At 38.1% G+C, this 10,652-nt stretch overlaps 1 non-coding gene across 1 annotated transcript; it reads right to left on the bottom strand.

Moving 5' to 3' along the window:
• Positions 1–2,659: 2,659 nt before the first annotated feature.
• MIR506 (microRNA mir-506) lies at positions 2,660–2,717 on the bottom strand. The gene has a single exon (NR_162671.1). It is a non-coding gene; the product is annotated as a microRNA mir-506 (primary transcript).
• Positions 2,718–10,652: the final 7,935 nt, after the last annotated feature.

Genomic DNA, 10,652 nt, shown 5'->3' on the forward strand with positions numbered 1-10,652 from the left:
TGTTGTCTTCTCTCTTATCTGTATAACATGTAACATAAGCTATAAGATGTATTGTCATCACATTATACTAATTAGTTATTAACTATAAATCATGGCATTAAGTTGTAGAATATCAAGGAAAAGAATAAAAATCATGCCAGGAGTCCCAACACTTCTGGTGAAGTGATGAGAGAATTTCTGTTATTATCAAGGATGCTTGTGGGTATTAGGTGAAATTACAACCTTGGAATTGTCTTAGTTGGAGATTAAGTGTGGTTTAAGGAGATGTAAATGAGTACCAATGTGACAAGGGGTGGACTTGTAATGATTAATTTTGTCTCACCTTGCCTGGGCCATGGAGTGAGCACATATTTGGGCAATCATTCTGTGTGTTTTTATAGAGGTCTCTTTGAATGATATTAACATTCAAATCAGTAGAATGAGTAAAGCAGAGTGGTTCCTATAATATGGGTTTGCCTCAACCAGTCAGATGAAAGATTGAATAGAGCAAAATGGCTGGTCTTCCCCTGAGTTAGAAAATCCCTCTTGCCTGATTGCTTTCAAAATGGGACATCACATTTCTCTTGGCTTTGTATTCCAATTGAAATACTAGCTCTTCCTATGCCTCAAGCCGGCTAGTTCTTTCACTAGAATTGCCCCATTGGCTCTTCTGGGTTTCCAGCTTGCTAACTAACCCTGTAGATCTTGAACTTGCTAGTCTCCATAATCTTATGAGCCAATTCCTTATATAAATATATTAATTTATAATTAAGTAATATTTTTATAATCAGATAATATATAATTATATATATGCACTAAATATAAGATAGTACTTTAGAAAGTTCATGGAAAAATAAAATTAAAATATATGTTCATTTTGGCACAAAAATATTTGAAATCCATGAATAGTTTCTTTTTAATTTTTATTAATGAAAAGAGAACAGATTTCATGTATCTCATAGGTACAGATCTAACATAATAACCATACTTCTTTCCTTCCCTAACTCACTCCCTCAATTCCCCTGCTTCTTTCCTTTCTTTTTTCCCTTTAATTTTTGCAAAGATATAATTTCAATACCCTCTATAATCACAAGCTTAATTCACCACTAACCATAAATTCAACAAGTAAAAGTAAGAAGACTACAGTTCCACAGAAGTATAAACAAGGACTAAAAACAACAATCGTATCACAATCTGTTTCATTCCTATAAATTTTTGTATCCTATATTAACTGCCACATATCAGAGAAAAAATAATTTAATTTCTCAGATACATTTAGGGCTATTCAAAATGTTTTCCATGGCAGTTTTAAATTTTTTTGAAGAAATACATGCATTCCACATATGTTAACAATATTTTTGGCACAAAATTGCTTAATATCCCTTCAAAAGAAAAGCAGAGCTATCCTACAAAGCATCACTCTCACTGCTAGATATACAAATATATCCTAAGGAAATGAAATCAATCTGTCAATCAGACATTGTACTCCCTTGTTTATTGCTGCACTATTCACAATAAGTAGCCATCAAAGAAAGAATGGATAAATAAAATGTGGTACATATACTCAATGGAATGTACATACTGAATACAGAAATTAAATAACGTTGAAATTGTGTCATTCAAAGCAACGTGGATGGCCCTAGACAACGTTAGGTTAGGTGAAATAAACCAGGCACAAAAAGACAAATATCATATGACCTCACTCATAGGTAAAATCTGAAAAATTTGACCTCATAGAAATGAAGAGTAGAATATAAGTTTCAGAGGCTGTGGAGGGAAAGGGAGCAGGATGTGTGGGGGTAGGAGGTGTGAGAATTGGTTAATGGATACAATGTTACTGTTAGGGAATGAGGAAGAACACATTCTAGTATACTATTGCATAGTATGGTAACCACAGTTAACAGTAATACATATTTCAAAGTAGCTAGAAAATTTTCAGTTTTCTTGCCACAGAGAATCAGTAAATGTTTGAAACAATGGATGTGCTCATCACTCTAATTTAATATTACACAATATATACATGTGTTGAAACATCACATTTCACCCCATACATTCATATGCGTAATTATATGTCAATCAAAATTTTTAATTTTTTTGAAATTAAAAATATCAGCTTAAAAATCAGCTTAATAATCCAGTTGGGAACTGGACTTCGGCACTGTCTGAGACTCTATTTATATTATGCAATCATCAAGGATACATTGGAATATTCAGAGCAGTTTAAGAGATTCTAAGACTTGAAGAGAATCCTCCATAAGAGGATTCAGAGTTTGTGGTTTAGTAAGAGCAGAAGATTGTATGATCTACCTGAAGAAAAGGCTTAAATATTATGAGCAAAGCATATAGGTGTAAACTTTTTAGGGGATTTTAAGGCAAGAAGTGCATTTGGTTTGCGTAGAGAGGGAATGCTAAGGAGTACAAGAGAAGGAAGATTATGTTTGTACCCCAAACCTTGTTCCTTTTATGGAGAAAAAACAATAAAAGTCTGAAAAATGTACATTAGGGATTTTCCAGAGCCCCTCCCATTCTGAGTCAAGTGTTCCAAGAGTTGCTTCAGAAAGTCTTTGGAAGTGACATACCACTGAAGGTTGGGTAACAGTGTTCAAGAAAGTGCAGCTCTATGACTGAAGATCTACCCATTATCACCAGTACTACGAATGTTGTCCATGTTGCACATTACTCTACTCAGAAGTGTACCATTCACACATCAAAATACATGAATAATGCCTTCCTGAGTAGGCTACTGTACACAGCATGACTGAAGGTGTTAGAATTGATTTTCTGAACAGTAATATATAGACATGAAGAATCTGCTGATGAGGCTATTCCTAAAGAACTTCATTCCCTAGCTTTGATCCCATAAAAAGCTCTTGAAAGTGTCCAATGATTTGCACTAGTACTGAGTGGGTGGTTGTGAGACTCAAGAAATGACATGTATGTAGATATAATCACACTCCTTTTCTCAGAGAAAGCTCTGAGGTTGTACCTGTTGTACATTACATCCCTCTAAGAGATGCCAATCATATCACATACACATGAGTGGCACCTCTTGAAGTGGAGTACTGCACACAACATGGCTCAAGATGGCAATTCTATCCAATCCCCATCCCATATTCTCTTATTAGGCAATTTCAGTCAATACTCCAACAGTCGCACTCAATAAGGGGTCCTTAAGAGAAACTCAAAAGACCTGGAAAGTAACTAAGCACTTTTTCCTCACTCTTCTCTCCCATTCTGTCTTTCCCTGAGTCCTTATCCCTTCACCTGTTGTACATTTGATGGGAGAGATTTCATGACTGAGGGAAAATAAGCATTTCCCCTTTTTCTTCTTCCTCTCATACCTAGAATACTTGCCTGCATCATTCTGAGGATTTGCAATGTTACATAGTTGGGACACGAAAAACTACTTTGTATGTCTCAAAGGTCAATTGTTTTTCTAAAGAAACTCCTTTAATTTGAATTTGTCTTTCCCTATAGTAAATGTCTCATTTTTCTCTGGCCATTGTCAAATTCATTTCCTGTTTTGTTCTAATGAGAAGTTTAATTACAATATGTCTTGGCATGGAGTTCACTAGATTAATCTTATCTGAAATCTGTTTAGATTTTTGAATCTGTAGGTTTATGCCTTTTCCCAAATTTGCAAAATATTCTGCCATGGTTTCCTAAAATTTTTCAGTCCCACTATCTTTTTCTCTCTATGACTCTGCATGTATGTTGCCTATTTTATTATTATGCCACAGGCCCTTGCATATTATAATTATACCAGAGATGCTTTTTTTTATTTACTTTCTCTTACATTTAGATTGTGCAATTTCTATTGTTTCTGTCTTCAAGTTCAATGATTCTATCCTTTGTTATCTTTACTACTGAGACTATCAAGTTTTTCTTGTTAGCTTTTGTATTTCTTAGTAGTATAATTTCAATGTGTTACCTTTTCAACAATGTCTATTTTGTTTCTAATGCTTTCTTTGTCATTTGTTTCCATAGCAATAATAATTTCTTGTTAAAACTTTTTATGATGGTTGCTTTAGAGAATATTATAACATCTGATTCCTCTTGATATAGTTGTGGGTTATTATCTTTTCTCATACATGTTGTGATTTTTCTTATTATAAGTATATTGGGTGATTTCCTTTTGTATCCTGGACATTTTGAATATTATGATAGGGGATGGATTCCAGACCCTATTTAAATCTTTTATCTTAGTAGGCCTTTACCTAGCTTAGGTTTAACATAAAAGTCCTGGCCTGCTTTTAGGGATTTTGTTTTTTCTCAATGATAATTTAATTTTCTGAGTCTTACTGGTGCTAGTTTGGTCTGGTTTTTTTTTGTTTTTAATCTGGTACTTCCTGGCTCCCAATTATACCTGTTTGATGGTGCCTAACTGAGCAGGTATTTCTAAGGCTGGTCCTTCCTGTAGTTTCAGATAAGGCATGGTGCCTTAAGCCTTAAGGAAGAAAGAGATCTTCCTAAGTCATGCAATGTGGCTACATTCTTCAGGGTAGGTGTTATCTGACTGCCTGTTATCTCTAGGTAGAGAAAAGGGGTTTCAGGCCTGTTAGGAAACTGGCACAGTTTTATCTATGGCGCGATCCATACCCTGATTTACATCCTATGCCCTGGTTCCCGCTGCCGTTGCTGAAAGCCAGGTAGCCACATGGCCCAACTACCTGTGCCAATCCCCACTCCCATCCTAATGCTGCTTCTGCTTCCCTGCCCATTCTCTGGCAAAGTTTTAAAATGGCCTGTTCCTGAACACGTGGCTCTCTTGGCTCCTCTCCCCCTCTCATCTCTCTTCTTTCCTCGCTAGCTCCTCTCCTCTCTGTCTCTCTTATACTCTCCTCTCTCTTTTCTTTCTTCACCCCTTCCCTCCAGCCTACTGGGTTTCCCCAATAAACCCTCTCCCTTACTCTGGTGTTTGGTGTGTTTTGTGATGGCCTAACAGAAACACATAACAAGGCCCTCTAGGCAAGGAGGCCATCAAGGCCCAGTGCTTGGTGTGTACCTCACTTGCCAGTCCTTCCTAACTATATGCTTCTATCACTGATCCAGGGAAGTCTCAGATCAAAGGGACACAAATACTTCTATAATTCAGATTTTATGTATGTGTGAGATCCATCTTGCTTTCTGGGGAGAACAGTGCCTTCCTTGGCAGTTTATTATCAGCAGGGCTTATTTTTGTTGCTGAAGAGATCTCAAATGAATGTAGGAAAGGAAAAATGAGGCTGCCTATGTCACATTCTATTTTTAGGTAGGGATTGGTAAATGCATGGCTGATCTGAGTATTTCTGTTGGGTGACAGTTTCTAAGATGTCCTGAAGCTCTGCTGTTCTTTTGGACTTGAGCTTACTAACAAGTTCTTTCCTCTTTTCCGAGTTTTTCCTTGGTTGCCCCGTACTTAGCCAAGATGTCAAGGAGAAAGGGTCCCTGCTACTTTGTGTGAACCTGAAGTCTCTCATTTTATTGAAAAGATTTGGACTCTAATTGATTGCAAGGACATTGTTTTCAGATTCCTGACTTGAAGCCAGTGAAAATCACTGGAATGGTGCTGATGACGAAGTAGCTAGTATCATCTCTCTGCCATGGGCATCTTTTGGGAATACTTTAAAACAAAAGAGAGATCTTAAATGATCTGGCAAAGGAACTATTGCCAAAATAGAAGTGGAAAACAGGAGGATACAGGAAATCAGATGTGCCCTTACATGCCCTCATCTATGACAGAATCTACACAACTCCTACTTTTGCCTCAGCCCTGACCTTTCACTAGATACCTGATGACACAGGCACCAGACTGTTTTTATTTATCCCTTCACTTCCCAACCCTGGTCTTTCATTAATAGGAAATCAAACATTATTAAAGTGACCAAAAGGTTTCAGCAGCCACTTCACAAAAATAAATCAGGATTGGGAATCCATCATGTTAAAAGATGTTCTACATCATCTGTGAATAGGGAAATTCAAACTAAAACCAAAATGAAACTTTAGGATATAAAATCCAAAAGGGAAGAATTAAAACAACATGCATTAACAACTAGTAGCAAAGATTCAGATTGACCAGAACATTTGTAAACTGATAAGAATGTAAAATGGCACAACCAATTTGTAAAACACTTTACTAGTTTCCTATAGTAGACATATGACTGCTATATGATCTAGCAAAGAGAATTAAAGTATACTTCCCCACAGATATTTTTAATCAAAGCTCATAGATACCTTTTTTCTAATAGTCAAAGCCCAAACTCCAAACTGAAGACATATATCTATTAATAGATGAATTCATTTAGGAAAAAAAACTCTGAATATTCAGACCATGGAATACTACTGAACCTTAAAACAAATGAACTCAAGTTGTTAGGTAGGAAGTCAGAAATTGAGCCTATGTGTGTGAGAGGCCTGAAACCAGCACCTACTGTGGAAGCTCCAGAATCCCAGCATCTTGCACTTCAAAGTCCTGCTCAGACCCTGATAACCTCCCAGGTGGTCCCAGCCCTTCCCCCAAGGAAAGCTCCCAGAATTCTCTCTCCTCAGGACCAAATGGGTTACCTGATAACATGGGGCAATAAAACCTTCTCAGACATGCCCAAAGGGAAGCTCCCTGGCACCAGCAAATCTGGGGAGGAATTTGCTAATTTTCACCCAACAAACCCTTCTGCCAGGACTCTCCATCCTCTGTCCTGGAGGAGAGGGGGAGGTGAGTAAACAGACTCCCTTAAAAACCTAGGGAGTCCAAACAGACTGCATGCTCAGCCTCTGCCTCTCTGCTGAGCCACCGGCCTGGCCTGCCCAGGTGTGTTCTCTCCACTCAACCACATAACCTTGCTCTCCCCTAGTCTGAGTGACTGGGAGCTCTCTCTCGGTCCCTTTTGTCTTGACGGATGCCCTATCCCCCATAAAGCCTTATCGCTCCACACTCTGTCTCATGCCTGAATTCTTTCTTGCATGAAGACAAGAACCCCACGGCTTCCACAGCTTTCCCTCCAGTAACAAAGTCATCTAATGATATTGAATGAATTTCATAATAATTGTGCTGAAGAAAATGTCCAGCTTAAAAAAATAAAACTTTCCTGTTGAGTTCCATTTTGATAAAAATTTGGAACATAAAATCTAGTTTGTACTGAATGAAAGCAGGTCAATAGTTGCCTGGACATTTAGTGTATGGAGAGGGGCAAGAATGTGGATCAATCAATGGGAGGTGATCTTTCAGAGATAATCGTTAATATTTCCTATTTTGAATGTAATGTTTACCTAGCTGTATAAACTTGTAAGTATGTGTCAATTTATAGATGTCAAGTTGTTTATAACTTAATAATACATTTTAAAAAATGAACTCACTCCTTAATACAAAAATACAAAATGACACACACACCAACACACACAATTCAAAAGGCAAGTACCATGTAAGCTAAAAACTAATCAACTAATAATGTATGCAACCCCTACTTAACAAAACAAATTATACCCCATGTATGAAAATCTTTATAATTATTTTTAAAATTGATCAGAAAACCAAGGTTCAAATAGATTGATAATAAAATAAACCAATACATATTTTTTTGAGATTTAAAAGCAAGATTTATTAGAGTCAAAACCTCGAGCCAGAGTGGCATGGAGGCAGACTCCAAAAGAGGAAAAAACCCAAGAAGGGGCCCATGGCACTGGAGTTTTTAAGCACAATTTTGGGGAGGGGAAAAAAAATGACATTCCCTTATAAGGCAGGGACAAAATTCATCAAAGACCTGATTTGCAATTTTTTATCTTGTCTGGCTTGCTCTGGATAAAACAAAGAACTATCAGAAGGGTGGGACAGGTAACTTGTTTACAGTAAACTGGGAGCTCAAGTGGATGGGATCACCACTCTCTTGCTATTCCTATGGTAAAAATGGAAGCTTTCAAGGAGTAGGCAGGCAGGCAGGCACTTTTGACCTTGCTAAAGATAACTTTTTCAGGGAAAGCAAGCATTCTCAGTTTCCCCTGGGACCACCAGGAGAAGTCAGATAGGTTACTAGACCAATTTTTTTTAACTTTTATTTAATAAATATAAATTTCCAAAGTACAACTCTTGGATTATAGTGGCTTTTTCTCCCCATAACCTGCCTCCTACCCGCAACCATCCCATCTCCCACTCCTCTCCCATCCCATTCACATCAAGATTCATTTTCAATTACCTTTATATACAGAAGATCGATTTAGTATATACTAAGTAAAGATTTCAACACCTTGCACCCACACACATACACAAAGTGTAAAGTACTGTTTGAGTACTAATTATACCATTAATTCGCATAGCACAACACATTAAGGACAGAGATCCTACATGGGGAGTAAGTGCACAGTGACTCCTGTTGTTGATTTAACAATTGGCACTCTTATTTATGGTGTCAGTAATCTCACTAGTCAAAGTGATCAGTTTCAGTTCATAATTGATCATAATGATAGGATTAAGAGTCAAAGGGATCACATAAATAAGACTAATGTCTGCTAATACTAACTGATAGAATTAAAAAGGAGAGACCAATCCAACATGGGAAGCAGGATACACAGCAGACTCATAGAATGGCAGATGTCCTAAATAGCACTCTGGCCTCAAAATCAGTCCTTAAGGCAATCGGATCTGGCTAAAAAGCCCATGAGAGTATTTCAGACATGGAAAGCCAAGACATTCTGGCAAAAAAAAAAATGACCTAAATGAAAGATCTCTGTGAGTGAGTGTGGTGGAATGAGAAGGCCATGCCAAGATGGCCACTGGCAAGTCAGCGTCAGTTACTCAGGAATGGCTTTGAATCCCACCTGGCAACGGAGCGTGCCTGGCAACAGGCTGTGATTGGATGGCTTTGGAAACCACATGGCAAAAGGAGCCTGCCTGGCAACAGGGTGTAATTGGTTAGGGCATAGACCACCCCTTGACCAGATTGGCTGCCTTGGCTATATAAGCTGTTGTACCAACTGAAATACACGAGTCTGCGGCCTGCTCACCTCTGGCCCTCTTTCACCCGACTCCCGGGGTCTGTGTGGTGACTCCGCACCACTTGCCCCCACCACTTTCCACCTCTCAGGAACAAATCCTCTCAGAAGAAATCAACAGCAACAAGTGAGATCCCAGTGGAAAGAATGGGCCATCAAAGATGGAGGTACCTTTCTCTGAAGGGAGGAGAGAACTTCCACTTTGACTATGACCTTGTCTAAATAAGATCAGAGTTGGCAAACTCAAGAGGCTTCCACTGCCTTGGCAACCCAAAATTTTTTAAAAAAAATCTCTAGCAGAGGGAGGGGGGGGGATGTTATTATATCCTTAGTCTTATATCTACAAATCACATTGAATCTATTAAACATTAATTAAAATGAAAATAAAAAATGAAAAAGTCTCTACCAAAAATCCTAACAAATTATTCAAACTCAGAAATTAGGATTTTAAAAAAATAACTTAAAGCAACTACAAGAAAGTCATAACAGAAGTAATTCATGAATGTATCAGAAAACATACTACAGATACCAAACCATGTATACATATAAGCAAATCCTCAGGCAAAACACAGAAAACGCAATTGAATTCCCACAACCTTTACCAAAAGATGCAATAAAATGCATGCAAACATAAACATAAAGCAAAATTTAAAGAGTCCCACACAGACATTTTAGGGAAAATCCAGTAACATTAACCAAATACAATTGATAAAAACAAATATGCCAGGACACAGACAAAAATAAACATACAAAGATACACACAGATTCCCACAAATAAAAGAATACACACAAGCTGAAACAAAAAAGTATTTAAAAATAACAAATTTTTTTAAAAAATTTCTTTGACAGGTAGAATTATAGACAGTGAGAGAGAGAGCAGAGAAAAAGGTCTTCATTCCATTGGTTCACTCCCCAAATGGCTGCTATGGGTGGCGCTGCACTGATCTGAAGCCAGGAGCCAGGTGCTTCTTCCTGGTCTCCCATGAGGATGCAGGGCCCAAGCACTTGGGCCATCCTCCACTGCCCTCCTGGGCCACAGCAGAGAGCTGGACTGGAAGAGGAGCAACCGGGACTAGAACCCAGTGCCCATATGGGATGCCAGTGCCACAGGCGGAGGATTAACCAAGTGAGCCACGGCACTGGTCCCAAAAATAACAAAATATTTTTAAGAACCCAGACACCTTCAGAGGTGTTTGCTAGAGGAGGTAACTTTCTCTGAAGGGAGGAGAGAACTTCCACTTTGACTATGACCCTGTCGGAATAAGATCGAAATCGGCGAACCCAAAAGGCTTCCATAGCCTTGGCAACTCATGACTAGAGCCTAGGGAGATTACTGACGCCATAAACAAGAGTGTCAAAGTGTTAAGTCAACAACAGGAGTCACTGTGTACTTACTTCTTATGTAGGATCTCTGTCCTTAATGTGTTGTCCAATGTGAAGTAATGCTATAACTAATACTGAAACAGTATTTTACACTTTGTGTTTCTGTGTGGGTGCAAACTGATAAAATCTTTGCTTAATATATACTAAATCGATCTTCTGTATATAAAGATAATTGAAAATGAATCTTGATGTGAATGGAATGGGAGAGGGAGCGGGAGATGGGAGGGGTGCGAGTGGGAGGGAAATTATGGGGTGGGGAAAGTCAATGTAATCCATAAACTGTACTTTGGAAATTTATATATACTAAATAAAAAAAATGAAAACATGCA

The sequence above is a fragment of the Oryctolagus cuniculus genome, chromosome X (genome assembly GCF_964237555.1).
Source record: "Oryctolagus cuniculus chromosome X, mOryCun1.1, whole genome shotgun sequence".
NCBI classification, from domain to species: domain Eukaryota; kingdom Metazoa; phylum Chordata; class Mammalia; order Lagomorpha; family Leporidae; genus Oryctolagus; species Oryctolagus cuniculus.